Genomic DNA, 17396 nt, shown 5'->3' on the forward strand with positions numbered 1-17396 from the left:
GATGATACCTGTTCCGAAATTTGTGCCGACATTTCAGATATACGTGCCTCTTGCGCTTCCAGTTGAGATGCCAAATATGTCTTCTGTTCTTTCAATTGTGATGTTATACGGGTTTCCTGCGATTCCAGTTGGGATACCATATACGTCTTCTGTTCTTCAAGTTGTGAAGAAATTTGTGTTTCCTGTGCTTCAATCTTCGATGTTATTCGGTTCTCCTGCGATTCTAGTTGTGATGCCATATATGTCTTCTGCTCTTCCATCTTGGATGTTATACGGTTCTCCTGCGATTCCATATATGTTTGCTGTTCTGCCAGTTGAGATGACACTGTCGATGTTTGAGCAGATATTGCAGCTAAAATCATGTTCAAGTCTGTACTGGTAACCGTCTGCGATGTTTCGTTTTTCTCTTCAATTTTTGTTGTCTCCTCACCATCAAGATGAAAGACATGCTCTTCCACATCAATTCCTTCTGCTTCCATTGCCTCTCGTAGCCGTGCCTGAAGTTCAAGTTTAACGCCGCTTGAATTCAATCCACGGCTCTCCAACTCCTTCTTCAGTTGCTGGATCTTCAATTCACGGAACTTTGCCATGTCCTTGTTGTCCTCTGGAATTTATTCAACAATCCGACTTCTGACACCAATTGTAACGATTTTTACTTGCAAATCCTCTTATTTGCAATCCTCTGCTAAGTTCGAATCACTAAACTGTTGAATAAATAACTCCAATATTGAATAATGTAAAAATGGCCTTTATTAAAGTACTTCACAATGACACTTATACTTTGCTACTCGCTGGCTTAATAACCAAACTGATTGATAACTCAAATTGAACTATACTATTGGCCGCCAGATCGCGTGCTTAATCAATAACTGATTGATTGCTCAACTCAAACTGAATTCCAGCGCCTCTTCATCTGTTGCCTTTTATACCGTTTGGTTTCCTCGTTCGCATTTTTCCAGAATGTACTAGCATTGTCCATGAGCTCTCAAACTCCTCAGCTATAACTAAAATTGCACAATTTTATACATCTTTTAGGCGCTTCCAGAATCTACTAGTCCAGTAGCTCTCAAACTTCTCAGATATATGCATGTGTTTGCGCATTGACTCTCCGCTGCTCGTATTCGTACATGGTACATATGTGTAGACGCATTATTTATTCGTTTATGTAGATACATAAAGATTGAATTATTGATGTGAATGTTTGTAGTTTACAGTCTCTCGCGCGCACATAGGCGTATAAGTAAATGCATCTGTGTGTGACATCTCTCTGGGCTGAATTATATATGTGTATACTTGATTTGATTATTAACGTAAATACTGCTTGGCATGGCCTTAGCATCGCCTTAGTGATGGTATAGCTTAGTGATGCTAATATCCGTGACAGTATACTCTGTGAGCTCTGCTCAACTGAGCATAATAATAAGAATTGTAAAATGGGTGTGACACCTACCATATTAAGTAGAAGAAAATGAAAAGGTTCTGCAGGACGAAATCAAAAGCCCTTGGAATCTTGGCAGGAATACTGTTCGTGGTATGACATATATATATGTCATACAAACATATTCCATAGTTACCTTAGGTTCATTTTGCTAAATTGTGATTTTCCCTGATTTTGTCTCCAAAGCTCTCAGCTGAATATATAATGTTCGGTTACACCCGAACTTAGCCTTCCTTACTTGTTTTTTTTTTCAAATAGGCTACATAAATTTCAAACTGACTAATGCCATATACACCCAAAAGGGACTATATGGAATCAATTGTACTTAATGTGGACAAAAGAGATCAATCGCAGACCGCTCTCTTTAGGGATATATCGCACGATTTTTTGCAGGGGTAATTTTAAAATTTAAATATTAGAGATAGTTATGGACCAGTTTTTTTTATTTTAAGAAGCTATCTTTGTAGAGGTAAATGTAAGATTTAGAGGAAGTGGTAGCCCAATACATACCCCTAGTAGTGTCCGAGATTACCTATTTCCAAAATTTGAGACTTTGATTTATAAAATTAAGTAGGTCCTTTAAAAAAAAAATGAAGTTGTACAAAAGAAATAAGTTACGTTTCATTATATATATTTTTTTTCAAATTCAATACTGTTTAAAGTTGTTCAGTTGCTATTTGTGTTTCCTTTTTGCCTTTCTCTTGAGAATACAATGTATGTTTGAATGTATGGACATAAAATATTTTTTATTTTTATACGCTGACCTAGATCCGACAGCAAATGATGGACGAATAGTGTTCATCTAAAGGCGATCTTCCTGGCAAGCTCAACGCTCAAGAAACATACATACATACATATGAACATTTTATATATGTAGGTATATATGTATCTATGTATGTAAATGCAAAGATGCACTACACTGCGTATGAAATCACGTCATCACATTCTGCGCCTACACTTTCTTTATTTAAACATACACACACCCACTAAATACATATATATAATTATTTAAAATTCCTCTTTATGCCACAGCTGTTTTGCGTTTTATTTGTATCTCGAAAACTATTTCGATTTCCTCAGCACAATCACATCCTCCTGTTGAGCGACAATCACAAGTTTTAATATATATATACATACACATGTATATAAATGAAGCAATCTTGTTGTACATGCACATTTGATCTCTTCCTGCTCCTCATACAAAAGCAGTGGAAAACAACAACCGCGTATCTTTATTACATTTCCAGCCACCCCACCCACTTTTTTTGTTTTTTTTTTTCGTTGATTTGCTGTTCTTCTCTTTCTTTGCTTTGGCATGAAACAATATACGATTGCTGTGCACAACGGGAAATGAGAAATATTGTAGCAACAAATAAGGAGCATACGTATGTAAGTATATTTGTTGTACGTATGTATGCATGTATATATGTGTATTGCAAGCGAGCGAGGATCATGTGGGAGAGCAAATTAAACTTTAGTTGTTTTCAATACATAGCAATTTTCTACTCATTCCCCCCATTTGAGTGATAGCACCCTCTAGTATTCATTTGAAAACTATAATAAGGATAGGGCCGTCTTCAGCTCTGCTTATATGAATGTGACGGAACTATAATATGACTGATTTAAAAAAATGGAGTTATGACTGGTTTCAGTGTTGATGGCCCTCAACCATAATCTGGTCGCTGCCGGCAATCATTAAGCGAAAGTAAGACGGGTTTTATATATCTGCAGCACCTTTTTGTACTGCATTTAGATTTTGATTCTAACGCTTTTCTCTCGAGAGCTGACCTCCGGATATCGGACTGGAATGTTCTTTCGAGGCATTCCGTCTCTGATCATGGCACATACATTTCTCTCTCGATGCTTTACTACCATCTCTTTTAGGAATTCCAGCCAAAATAACTGCATTGTTAGCTGAAGGAACTTCTGACTGTAGCACCTGCTGTGGCAACGGTGAGTGTCTTTCGAAATAAGTTCATCCCCACTTATTCACTTACGTGATTGGCGCATAGCCGTTTAAACAGTTTTGACGGTTCCTTCTTACTACCCACTGAAAACTCGCTATGGTAGGGGCCAACGTCATGGTAGACGGCGGCAATTAGTGACCTCAAAATTTTCAGTTGGCTGCATTTACGCAAGAATGAGGGAAGTGTACAACCCTCCGGCTGGGGCCCCTTAGGTGTAGTTATAGAAGAGCCAAGCGGTACCACCCGGTAAGCTTATGAGAAAACATGGAAGTATGTAATGAGTCCACGATGTTCAGGAAGATCTTGTCGAGGGATTGTGTTCCATTGAGGCACCTTAAAGATGTGAACGATGAGCGTTGTCATGTCCCTTGTGCAGGCATCTGTTTCACCTCTAGCAGTTACCGGCCTAGGAGGAATGCCAGCCAGCTCCTTTGAAAAAGCTGGCTGCCATGGACCGTTAAGTGCATTAAGCTCTACAACTTTCCGGGACCGAATGGCATGATTGCTGTGCTGATTCCAATATTATTGAGACTTTCCGGTAGCTGGCTGGCCGCATAAACCAACTGACGGAGGTTAGGCTATGCTGATACCACCTTTTTCCAGGTGTTGAGGTCTTTATTTCCCTTTTCTTTTAGCTATATGAAGAATGAAGACGTGGTGTAATCCAGCTATCTTATGCACACTAACCGTTGGGAGGTCGGACCAATAAGTTAAATGAACTCTCCTCTACTGGGTAGCGGTCATTACCTATCATATGACTCCGGTCGAATGAAATGACCAGTTTGTGTGTTCTTCAAATTTGAAAGAAGATTTTTCTTTGTGTAAAGCTTTCAATTAAGTTACCCTCTTTTGCTATTAGTAGTTTAGCCTTATGCGTTTTTTAATCGTTGTGAAAGACAAAGATGACCTTTAATTATTTTTCGCATATCTCAGATATTAAAACAGTACGTCAAAAGACCATCAATATCGTTGAGACTCCCCAAAACATCTGGGAATTGCTTTATTATTAAAACAGCAAGAGGGGGGAGCTCCGCTTATGAACTGGCCAAGTGACTCTACATCCTTAATCCGGCCCTGTGTATTAAACATATATAAATATTTTATTTCTCTTAATACAATTCTTAGTTCCACTGTTGCATTTGCTGATAAACAATAATTCGCCTGCTCAGCATATCGCCTGTTATTCCCCTGAATTGGCACTCAATGCCTTACATTGAAGTCTCTCACCCCCCACTTACTCTCAACTTTTAAATAAGCATTGTTGTCCTACGTTGTGCTATGCGTATTTCGGAATTCGTATTCATTCGTTGCTTATCGCCAATTGTCGCCCGCATATATAACTGTATATATTTATATGATATATCAACAAATCTTCCCACCCCCTCGCACATACACCAACACCCAATTCCACAATCATCACTTTCACCGTTTCATCCTGCTTTTGCATAGAGAACGACCGTTCGACGTTCGCCTAGTGAGTGCCTGTGCCTGCGCCTGTGAATTCATTTATTTCAATTTCTCTTCAGCCTTCAAGAGGCTCATTCTTTTTTGTCTGTCTCTGCCCTCATTGTTGTTGCTGCTATCACTTCTGTTGTTGTTGTCATGCGCCTTGCTGTGTAGCCGAAAAAAAAAACAACATTATTTAGAGGTGACTTTCCTGCATTCTCCTTGAATGCTATTTATTCATGAGTTATGTTAAGTGTGCTTATATATATATGTATATATATATGTGTATGTGTGTGTGTATATATGTTTTTAATTTTTTTGCCTTTCGCCGTACTAGCCACTGTTATATTGTTGTTATTTTTGTTTGTTTATTTATGTGAATGTATATGTATGTATTCATCAGGCTGTTTGTTATCGGTATTCGTATATTTGTTGTTACTGTTGTGTTTGTGCTTTTCCCGCTTGTCAATTTACATACAATTAGCGTATTGGTTCCGCGTGCAAAAAACTGAGAAAAAATCCTCTTTGGGAGGATTAATTGTGGGCAGCAAGTCGTTCTTGCTGATATTGTTGCTACTTTTACGGGGCGTTGTTATTTGTGTATAGCAATATAGAGATGCGTGGGCAGCGCACAGTGGGCGGAGTTTGAACGAAGTGGCCATATATCGAATAAGCAAATTTTAATGAAATTAATTTTGTAGGTATAAAAAAGGGAAAAATCGGAATGAAACCACGCCCATATTTTATGAGTGGCTAAGAATTTCGTGCGTATAATTAAAAAAAGGTTTTTAAATAGTGAAATATTAATATTGACCCTTGGCAATTTTCTGCATACGTCAGCCCACAGTGCAGCGAGCTATAATCTATAAACCGATTTGTTGGCCTAAAATTTTATAAAAAATAACAAAACTGCGAAATTTCCACTCATTTATCAACCCGTAACCGTCAAATGGGCTTAAGCGACAAGATTTTTGGTTTTCCATTTTTGATAGGAGTCAATAGCAGCTGGTTTAACTTCGAAGCAGTAGAATAAACAGTTAAGAAGTATTCACTTAGCAATTAGCACTTAAGCGACAAAGTCTACAGATTTTTTAAAACAGATTTAAATTTTTCTATTGTAGTTAATATTTTCTGTTTGTTTGTTTTAATGGTGTGTTCAATTTATACTTATTAAGAATTCATGAGCTTAACACCGGCTTATAATATTGAATATTAAATTATTATGTTTTTCTAAGAGAAACTGAAAAGAAAGAAAGAAACATTTACTGGCATATTGCGATGGTACCATTTCGAAAACCGCCACGAATTCATCATCAAGTTTACAAAGCTTCTCATTCGCAACGAAAAAGAAACTATACAAAAACAAATCTACATAACAGGCAAATTAATGGAGTCAGAATGTCTCAATTGTGTTGTTATTGTAGAAATGAGATAAACTGAATTAAGCAAGGAAACAAATACAAGCAGGATAGCCTAGCCTGCAGTTTCACCGTGTGATTCGCGGTTCGAATCTCGGTGAAACCTATGATAACATTACGAAATTGCCTGATGATGAATTCGTGGCGGTTTTCGAAATGGTACAATCGCAATATGCCAGTAAATGTTTCTTTCTTTCTTTTCAGTTACTCTTAGAAAAACTTAATAATTGAAAATTCAATTATTATAAGCCGGTGTTAAGCCCATGACTTCTTAATAATAAGTTAATATTTTCTGTAAATCTGACAGACAGCTGACGTGTTGATGAAAACGTTCCAGTGAGCTCGGAAGAATAATTGGTATGGTGGAAAGAAATGCAGCATCCTAAAAGCACCTCTAGAAAATATGAAAGTGGGGCAGCAAGGCACAATTGCAAGGACAATAATAAATGCTGAATGTTTGGAATAATGTCGAAAAATCGGTGTCGATTTACTTAGAAAAAAGTTCGGCAGGCCGTATGAGTAATTTTCGCAGCTAAAAAGCAATTAAATAAGAACAAAGCGTGAAAACCTCCGAAGAAATTCAGGGCGAGCTACACTGAGAGCTTTTCATACCAGAAACACACCACTAGGAGTACTTGCTAAACCCTGCCGACAGGCGACCCGGTCCTAGACAAATTTTCTTCTAATTGAAAAAACTTGTTTCTAAAATTTTTATGTTGCTTTGCCCGGTGCGTGAACCCAGAATATTCGGTGTGGTAGGCGGAGCATGCTACCATCACACTTTTCCTAAAAATTGGCGGACAGAGTTTATAACAAAGGGCTTATACCAATTTCATACAAAACCTTAATGGATTCAACATTTTTTTTAGGTGCAATGAATAATTTTTCCTTTTCACACTTGTTTCATTAACGAACATCCGTCTGCAGCTCCAACAAAGAAATATGATTTTTTAACGTCCTGTGAAATCAAAGTAAAATAATGCGGTCCATAGTGCAGCATGGTATTTGTCTTTTTCATCCACCTATGTCACATTCCACTATTATTTTCTTCTTTTTTTTTTCTTGCCCATTTTGTTACTCCTATTCTTCCCCTTCTATACACTTGTCGTTTTGCTCTTACTTATACTTTTATTATTCGCCATTTTCTGTTTTACTCTTCCTCTTCCTCCTGATCTTACTCTTATTCTCATTACCCTTTTTATTTTTACTATTACTCATACTCTTACTTTGACTAATACTCTTACTCTTACTATTACTTTAACTCTTATTCTTACTGTTTCTGCTACTGTTACTATTGCTGTTATTGTTGGTGTTACTGTTACTGTTACTGCTTCTGATACAGTTATTGTTGCGACTACTTTTACTGTTACTGTTACCAATACTGTTACTGTTAATGCTTCTTTTACTGCCACTGTTACTGCTTCTGCTTTTGTTATTGTTTCGACTACTTCTACTTTTACTATTACTGTTTCTGTTACTGTTACTTTTCCTGTTACTGTTACTCTAATATTTACTGTTACTGGTACTCTTTCTGTAACTGTTACTGTTCCTGTTACTGTTACTCTTTCTATAACTGTTACTGTTCCTGTTAATGTGACTCTTATAGTTACTGTTACTGTTTCTGTAACTGTTCCTGTTATTGTGACTCTTATAGTTACTGTTACTGTTAATATGACTTTTACTCTTACCTTGCTCTCATTCATACCTTACTCTTGTAGGGTTTCTATTATATTATACATTTTACCTGTTAACTTTATATACTTTGTGAATTCAATAATTTATGTTCAATAATTTTATTTTCATTATTTTGAATTTTTAAATATCAAAAATTTTCATTTTATAAAAAATCATAATCAATATAAATATACTTTTAGGCGTTTTGTCAATAAAAGTTTTTACTATAAAAATATAATACTGGTTTCGACAAATTCATTGAATTTGTGAATACGGTTTCTAATACTACATTGGAATGAAAATTTTTGATATTTAAAAATTCAAAATAATGAAAATAAGATTATTGAACATAAATTATTGAATTCACAAAGTATATAAAGTTAACAGGTAAAATGTATAATGTAATAGAAACCCTACAACTCTTACTCTTATTTTTACTTTTAATTTCACTCTTATCCTCACTGTTATCCTTACTCTCACTGTTCCTCTTACTTTTATTTTTACTTTTACTTTTACTCTTACTTTTTCTCTTACTCTTACTCTTACTCTAATTCTTACTCTTACTTTTACTCCCATTCTTACTCTAGCTCTAACTACAACAATAACAAAAACTCTTACCCTTACTCTTACATTTGCTCTTTTTATTACCGTTACTCTTGCTCTTACTCTTTATATTATTATACATTTACCCCTGCTCTTACTCTTATTATTGCTCTAACTCTTACATTTTCTCCTACTCTTTCCCTTAGTCTTACTCTTACTCTCACTCTTACTTTTACTCCGACTCGTTCTATTACTTTCAATCTTCTTCTAATCCTTATCCTTACTCCAATACTTCCTCTTCTGTTTTGCAACTAGTTTTCTTCTGTTATTCCCCGTGTTCTTTATCCTCCTACATTTTTTATTTTCCTTACCCTTCTTTTTCTGGCTCTTTTCTTCCTGATCTTATTCTTAAGCCTATTTTTTTGGTATTCCTTTTTTCTATTTCTATTTTCCTTTCTTTTACTATTTCTCTTCCCTTCTTTTACTATTTCTTCTTCCGGAACTCCCGTTCCTTTTCGGTTGCTTATTTTATTCTTCCTCCTATACTTTTTTCGTCTCCTTTCTCTGCTCTCCATTTCCCTATTTTTTTTCCTCCCTTCCTCCGCCAGCATCTGCTTTGCCTTTCTCTTCGCTTTTCTACCTCCGTATCTCTCTATATCCCCAATAAGTCTTTAAATACCCTATCTAACTCTATCCATCCCGCTTCCATCCTGCTTCATCTATCCATCTCTCTCTACTTATCTTACACTCCTCATACTAAACCCCTCTTACATTTTTATTTCCTCCAGGGAAGGTACTCGTATCTGCTACGCGCCTATACTGCCCGCAAAAAACGTAATGCCATTAAATTCAGCCTTTTTCCTGTCTCATGGCCGTGCCTGCTTCCACAGCGGAGGGCATTTTGCAGGCAAATCTAGCACACACGTGTAACATTTAAACATACATAAATACATTTGTATGTATGCACAAGCATATGTTGATGTGTATATGAATTTATATGAACCTACATTTGTAAATAGGAAGTGGCAATTTCAATTTTTTACTGCATTTCTATGCCTTTTTCACGCGCCACAACGCACTCACATCAACTCATAAATACACATACCAGCATACTACATACAAACATACGTACATAGGTACTTATTGGGACAATGAGCTTTACCTGTTCATATTAAGTGGGTACATACCATATTCTTCTCCTGTTTGGGGCTAGACGGCCCTTGCTTGCTGTTGCCTGGCTTGCCAGCTAAAGAATCGGTCATGCTACGCGAAGCCACGCCACACCATGACACATGCCCCATGTTGTCCACGGCTAATTGAATTAAGTGCAACCGAATGTGGATGCCACAAAGGCGACAGTGCGGTCGCCTACGGAAGGCTTAAGTGAAACAAGGCGTAGTCTTTTTTTTTTTTTTGCATAAATAGAATGTTCTTATAGAAGGAAATCGGCTGAAGCCACCGCAACTATCGATCCAACTAAATCTAATTGAACTACTTTTTTTATGAATTTTGTGAAGAAAAAGAAGTGCAAAAAAATCGAATAAATCCTTTTAGGCTAATTTGGTTATTAGGGCCAATAACACATACAGACAAAACTTTGATAGAACGAGGTGATGAATTTTTGAAGACAAGTCAATAACTTATGCAGATGGAGTGCTTTTGATTGTTGTATTCCATGTTTCGTATTTTCCGACGATAGGCCAGCAGGTGACCGCTGTATGCTTCCCGTTCATTCGAAAGTCACCTTTTACAGCAATAATATATTTACGTCAGGAAATGAGTACGTATTCTGCAAATCAACTTCTGCATTGGCAAACGAAGTTCGAGATGGCATACAACTTAGGACCCTGCAATTAATTTGTTTTTAATTGAATCAAAAACCCTGTAAACATCGTATTGTACGAACTTTGGTTTATCTGTCTCTTGAAAAAAAAAATTCAAAACGTACATGTTGCTAAAGGGCCCATTACTGATACTTAGCATAGACTTGACTTGACTTGGCGTAAACTTGGCAACTTAGCCATGATTATACTCCAATTAGCGCATACAATCTGGCATCATAATCAATAAATGTCAATTTGTATGACAAAATGCCAAAATGAAATGGAAACAAACAAATGGCATCTCAAAATGTAAACGTCACTTAGAACTTATATAGAAAATCAAAATTCAGCAGACTTCTAAGTCAAGTTAAGTGTTGCTAAGTTTTGATAATCAGTAACATGCAATATTCATTTAACAGAACTGTAAGTGACAGTTCTCAAGTCAAGTCAACTCTGTGCTAAGTATCAGTAATGGGCCCTTAAGTCTTCATCTTATCCCTCTCCTTTACTCTTTTACTCCTTCTCTTGTGTAAATCAACTCCAACTATCTCTTCTTCCTTAGTTTTGCCACTTCCTCTCCTTCTTCTTTCCTCTCACTTAATATATCTCTCTTTCCTTGCTTCTATTGCTCTTTCTTGCCCCTTTCTTTCCTCGGTATATCCCTTCATAACATAACATTTCCCGAAAAGTATTTCCAGAAAACACAGCATATGTACCGAATTTCAAGGAAATTGTACCGTTAACAAGATTTCCCCATGTAGATCGCGCCATGGTCCATTCTCCCACATTATTTTAAGATAATTCCAATAAGTTTCCCTCATTTTCTTTCTTTTCCTCTGCTCTTTCCCTCTCTTCTCCAGCTTTGCTTTTTTCGTATTTTTCATTACTCCTTGCTCTCTACTTTTTCCTCACTTCTTCTCTTTCCCTCACTATATATGTGTTTACAGCTTTTGCTATTCAAATTAGAGTGATCAAATAATCTAAACTGATGTTGTTGTTGTTTTAGCCACAAAAACAATCCGCGAAGGATAAGGAAGTGTTGTGGAATCTGGTGCGATTCGGTACTAGCACCTTCTAGTACTAGGCCAATTGGCTCGGAAGAAACTTTTTTGACCCCTCTATGCCGACTTTAGTCACCTTTTAACCCGATAGGCTAAGTAAGGGTGTGTGGCAGCTGTCCAGTTAAGGTAAAGCTCACTTGGACATTTAAGTTGTTCAGCTGTGTTACCACATATTCTAACGGTGAAACTGGCTCCCAATTATTTAGAAAAATTGGATATTGACACCTCGTCCATGGGCTGGACAGCTGGGCATAATGTGACTGGATAACATCACCTCGTCGTCCTCCATACAGCTAATACAGCTGGGGCTGTTCCGTATATTCAGGCGTACTGCACGGATTCTCTTTGGACAGTTCCTTGTTAACACTCCAAGGAAAATGGATAGATGAACTTTTGTAAGCCCCAGGAAGCCCTCGAAACACGGCAGGATGCGTAGTCAGCCCAACGTTTTGCAAGCTGACTGGATTTGCCCAGAAGAGGCCAGCGAAATACCAAAGTCTCCACTGACAGACGCGTTCTATTCGCCCGTGCCTGCCAGGCCAAGAGATCAACCAGGCAATTTCCAGGGCTTTCCCTTGGCCCGGTAATCATATCGTCAGTACAATGCCAGAATCACGAATGTGCCATTTCTGTTTAAACGAAATATTATATATGTCAAATTTTGCAAAGCCAAAACAACAAATGTGCATTTAAAAAAAAAAAAAAAATTAAAAATCATTTTTCAATTAACATTACTTAGTGGTTTACAAAAGTAAACCTTCCAATAGTGGTTGAAAAATACAAAATTAAATCTCTATTTTTAACAATGTCTTACGCATTTTTCTCAACGCATCAAATATGCACATTCGTGTCTTTGGCATTGGACCGACGATATAATTTCTATGATAAGCCCTCGACGTCGCGGCGGCAGAACTTAGCACTTTGACATCCGTCTGACTAGCTGAGTAGATGTTAAATACCCTGACAGTTATAGCGGCGGCCAGCATCCCATATACCGTATCCTTTTAGCGGCGACCTCCGCCTGGGAAACGCTTAAGTGATCAGGCATGGCAGAATACTCCAACTCCAACTTTCCCGTTCAGCCTGGGTATATTTACTCCCCTCTCTATTCATTTCGTGAAGAATCGTGAATATAGTAATAGAATTGGATGCCGGCGCACAGTTGTCTGTACTGTTAGGGATGAAGTCGAAGTCGGTCAGAATGCTAGAGTGCCCGTAATCCCGCGTCACGACCTGCAGTCAGTTTACCCACAATGTCAAGCGGGCACAGTTTAAAGGCCCCATTACTGATACTTAACATAGACTTGACTTGACATGGCGTAAACTTGGCACCTTAGCCACGATTATACTCCACTTAGCGCATACAATCTGGCATCATAATCAATAAATGTCAATTTGTATGACAAAATGTCAAAATGAAATGGAAAGGAACAAATGGCATCTCAAAATGTAAACGTCACTTAGAACTTATATAGAAAATCAAAATTCAACAGACTTCTAAGTCAAGTTAAGTGTTGCTAAGTTTTGAGTAATCAGTAACATGCAATGTTCATTAACCAGAACTCTAAGTGACAGTTCTCAAGTCAAGTCAAGTCTCTGATAAGTATCAGTAATGGGGCCTTAAGCGTAGTGTAGCACGAAAAGCGCTGCTTATTCCAACCATCGCTAATAGCTGCACCACCATATAGTACAGCTAATGTATCACCCATAGAGTGAGTCCCCAGCGTTTTCGAAGTGCGTATGTCAAGGGTCTGATGGTCGGTGTTCTATTGCGGAAAGGCTAAACATCAAATAAGGACTTCACGACGGAAGGATGTGGATGCCATCGAGAAGGCTAGGCCTTGCGAAGAAAGCAGCCAGGATTTCAGGAGCTGACTATCTTATAATGCCTGATGAACTGAAAATAATCGAGACCGATACCGACAAAAAGGTTTCTAATACCAAAGACACATAAAACAATGGAACAAATAAAAATTTTTGTTTCTATGTCTCGAAGTTCCGTTGAGTGCCTTTAACAAGCTGTCTTATTTTGTATGCTCGAGGCTGGAGCCAGTTACTGACATTGACAGTGTGTCCGCACGATTACATTATTCCAAGATCTGGTTGTAACGTTCAACAGCGCAACCTACGATTCGTACCTTAATCCATCTTCACCGTACGTACAGGACCAGACCTTCAAATACATTTTATTCAATATCCACCGATCCACCGGTTGTTGGACACTTGCTCAACGGTCACCGATCCATCGCTTATTTGAACATCGGCTCGTCAGTAACCGAACTGCCTCTGCGGGTAATGTCAGCAACGACTCGCCTTCTTTCCACTCAGTTGTGCATCGTTCATCAAAAATCCACTGTTTTACATCTTCGGCTAACTTTGGTACCGATTCACTACTCATCTATTCATCATCTGCCATTTACCTTTATCCACCAACCACCATTCGAATGTGCCACTGTTCGTTCTTGAAACCAGGCAAGTGCTCACTGATTCATTTCTTGATAACTTGTTCGTTTCTCTACTTAGATTTCTACCGCTCATCTACCCATCATTCCGACTAGTTACAAATCTGCACCAACTCTGGATAAGTAGAGCGCTACCACCGCCTTCGACGAATTCTTATTTGCTCATTAACATTCTTTCTTTTCTCGGACTTCTAGACGTTGTAATACTTTTTTACTTCGTTGCAGGTTCTTAACCCTAGTCATCAAAATGTGTCAATCTGTATTTGTTTCCGTTGCGGAAAATCTGCATAATAGACTGTGGTAACGGCTAACATACTACAATAATAAATACCAGTGAGCAATAAACCAACCCACTTTCTCCAGTTCCTCAAAAGCTGACGCCAACAGGCCACAGATGAAAAGCCAACATTTAAGGATTGCATAACAAGGTAAAGAGGAGAAAAAAGTAAGATGCCCGAACAAATTTTTTCAAAATCACAGTAGAGAACAGCATGCGGAAGCAGAGGCCAATAAGCGAAATTAAAGGAATGATAAAGAAGCTCGCTCTATTCTATAAAATAAATCGACACCAAAAACAAGTAAGGAAGGCGGGGTAACCGAACATTACATACTCAGCTGCCAAATTATAGCTTGCAAAACTTTTAAATTACCTTCTTTTAAAAGTGGGCGGTGCCACGCCCATTGTCCGAAATTTTACACCTACCAAGTTTCATCGCTTTATCCGTCTTTGGTAATGAATTATCGCACTTTTTCGGTTTTTCAAAATTTTCGATATCGAAAAACTGGGCGTGGTTATAGTCCGATTTCTTTCATTTTAAAGAGCGATCTGAGATGACTGCCCAGGAACTTATGTACATATCAAATTTCAATAAGATACCTCAAAATTTACTCAAGTTATCGTGTTTAGGGACAGACGGACGGACGGACGGACGGGAGGACGGACGGATATGGCTAAACGAATTTCTTTTTCCGCCCAGATAGTTTTGATATATAGAAGTCTATATCTATCTCGATTAGTTTATGCTCTTACGGGGTACCGTTATGCGAACAAAATTAATACTCTGTGATCTCTGCTCAGCTGAGTATAATAAACCGTTAAGCGTGCAGCAATAAAGCAGCCGAAGAAATCAAGCAGCGATGTACCGGTAATGTTGCGCGCGTGAAAGGAAAGGTAAGTGATGGTAGCGCAAATAAAAAGTGGAACACACAAAGCGCCAAGACAATGCGTCGCCCAGTTACTAAATACGGAATATAGACAAGCGCGTGCGTTGCTCAAAAGAAATGTGTCGAAAAAGGTCACTGACCAAATTATGGTATGTTTTGTAACATGAAGAAAACAGGCACAAAGAGAAAGAGGAAAAGAAACGAAAAAAAAAAAAATACAGTACTTATAGGCGTTATTATCTAGGTGAGATAAAGAAGGAGGACGAAATTGCCAATGTGGTTGAATTCGAAGAAGGCAGCGTTGGCTAGAACGAGGAAGTATGAAGAGTGGATGTCGGTTGATAGAACGCTTGACATCAAGAAGTCAATGAGAACGCTGGACTGTCAACTTTTGATGGGGAAATATGCAAGTTGTTTAAAATAAAATGATTGTTGACGTTTGACTTTGTTGACAACGGCTGGTGTACAAAAAACAACAACAACTAAGATAGCAACGGTAAATATGATAGCTTTTGGCTGATGGCCCGGCAGACATGCAGTCAGACCATCTTCTACTTCAAACTGTCAGAATGATTGGCTAAAGAAGACGTTCTGAAGGTATGTAGATAACATAAAGGATTGAAGATTAAATAAAAACAGAATAAGGAGATATATTTAAATGATTTGGTGGTATAGATAAGGTTTGAAGTAGCAAGTGCGAATCAGATTAAATAAATTTAATATTTCAGATTAGCAAACAAGTTATGTGGTTTTGTGGAGAAACTTATTGAAGCTGAACTAAAATCAGTTGGGAATACCCAAGAATTGTCTACCGCAGATAATTATACAATTCCTAGCAACAACAAAAGTATTGATTTAAAAATATTTGGTAATTTCGTTGCTCAAGCTTAAGGCTTTGATTTTTTTTGTGCCAAAGTAGAGGACATCATATATCTGCCTCCTTGGAGCCGAAGTAACATTTTAAGTGCAAAGTAAAATTGTAAGCAAAGAACTTGGTCCAGTACCCAAAGGTCCCAGGAGCAAAACAGTCAGACACGTAACAAAGATTTCAACCTCGGCCTTTTTTGTTTTTATTACGCGAAAAATGTGAACAAATGTACAGTCAATGTACCACCCTTGGAGTGAGTTCCCAGCGTTTTCCAATTGCGCCAATTGCGTCAGGGGTCTGAAAGTGGGGAAACAGTGTAACGTTTCTCAGCTCCAACAAAACACAATTACATTTGGTGACCCACTGTGTGAAGGTCAAACGTCAAATAACAAATTCACGACGAAAGGATGTGGATGCCATATCCATAAGGCCAGGACTTGCGAAGGAAGCAGCCGAGATCTCAGGAGCTGTCTATCTCACCCCGTAAGCGAGTGATCTCACCATTTAAACCGGGGATACCAAAACATTCTCAAACCGAAGTTAAAGTTATCTAAGATCGCAGATTTGAATTAGGTTTTTAATACCAAACACATACAGTAATTTGTTGCACTGGGATCGTTTGAGGGCTGTTTCCTGACCAATAAAAATTGTTTTCGGTATGGTTCCGGGACTATTTCAATTTATTCGGAATAAGTTATGGACTATTATAGCATGATTCCGGGACCATTTAGAGACCAATTTGGGACTACTCCCGGAAATTTTTCATATTACAGATAAACCTTAAACAAAATTCTATCAAAATCGGTTAAGCCGCTTTCGAGGCACAGGCGCATATACATCGAAAAAAATGTATATCAAATAGCTTCGATAGGATCTCGGACACCTTAATGAAATGATCTCGAAATATTCCGAACTTAATCCCAAAACAATCCCGAAATAGTCGTAAGAACAGTCCAGAAATTGTGCTGTAGTGATCCCGAAAGAGGCCGTGAATTACCTAAAGCAATCCCCAAATATTCTCAAATAGTACCTAATTGATCGCAAAAGCTCACGAATCGATATGAAGATAGTTTTAATTTCATTTCGAAATATTTCAAAAGCGATGTGAAAATGGTTTCTAGTAGGTGGTAACTCTATAACTAACTCTTTGTTTTAATAAAATGTTAATTATCTATCGAGCGATATTCATACGGGTCAATATAAACCTTCAACGCAGTAATGTGGCGTAGAGCGAACTCCTCCCAACACTAGTGGAGGGTTCGTTTGACGAGGCGCTGATCCAGGAGCCATGTTTCCCATCGAAGGAAATGGCTGAGCGGGCGCGGTTTTGGCGTTTTACAAGGAAGGGTGAGAGCTGCAATTATGGTAAGGAATATAAGATATACCTATATGTATATGCGAATGCGTACAAATGAAAGAGGCGAGGTAGTGTTTTTACATATTCTGGTCTAACATCCAGCAATGTTCTTTATATCACATTGAGTACTGAACGTGATATATCAAGGTATGATTGGAGGGTCCTTGACAGGTCA

At 37.9% G+C, this 17396-nt stretch overlaps 1 protein-coding gene and 1 long non-coding RNA gene across 5 annotated transcripts in view; one reads left to right on the forward strand and one right to left on the reverse strand.

Moving 5' to 3' along the window:
* ttk (zinc finger and BTB domain-containing protein ttk) overlaps positions 1 to 17396 on the reverse strand; it is a 149611-nt gene that overhangs the window by 106013 nt on the left and 26202 nt on the right. The gene's annotated exons all lie outside the window — the stretch shown is intronic.
* Positions 1 to 17396, forward strand: part of LOC137236544 (uncharacterized) — a 76981-nt gene that overhangs the window by 35191 nt on the left and 24394 nt on the right. Inside the window, exon 2 of the long non-coding RNA XR_010948481.1 lies at positions 14058 to 14260. This is a non-coding gene — a long non-coding RNA (uncharacterized lncRNA). The remainder of the gene's footprint in view (positions 1 to 14057; positions 14261 to 17396) is intronic.

Source organism: Eurosta solidaginis, chromosome 1 (genome assembly GCF_040869045.1).
Source record: "Eurosta solidaginis isolate ZX-2024a chromosome 1, ASM4086904v1, whole genome shotgun sequence".
In the NCBI taxonomy this organism is placed as follows: Eukaryota; Metazoa; Arthropoda; class Insecta; order Diptera; family Tephritidae; genus Eurosta; species Eurosta solidaginis.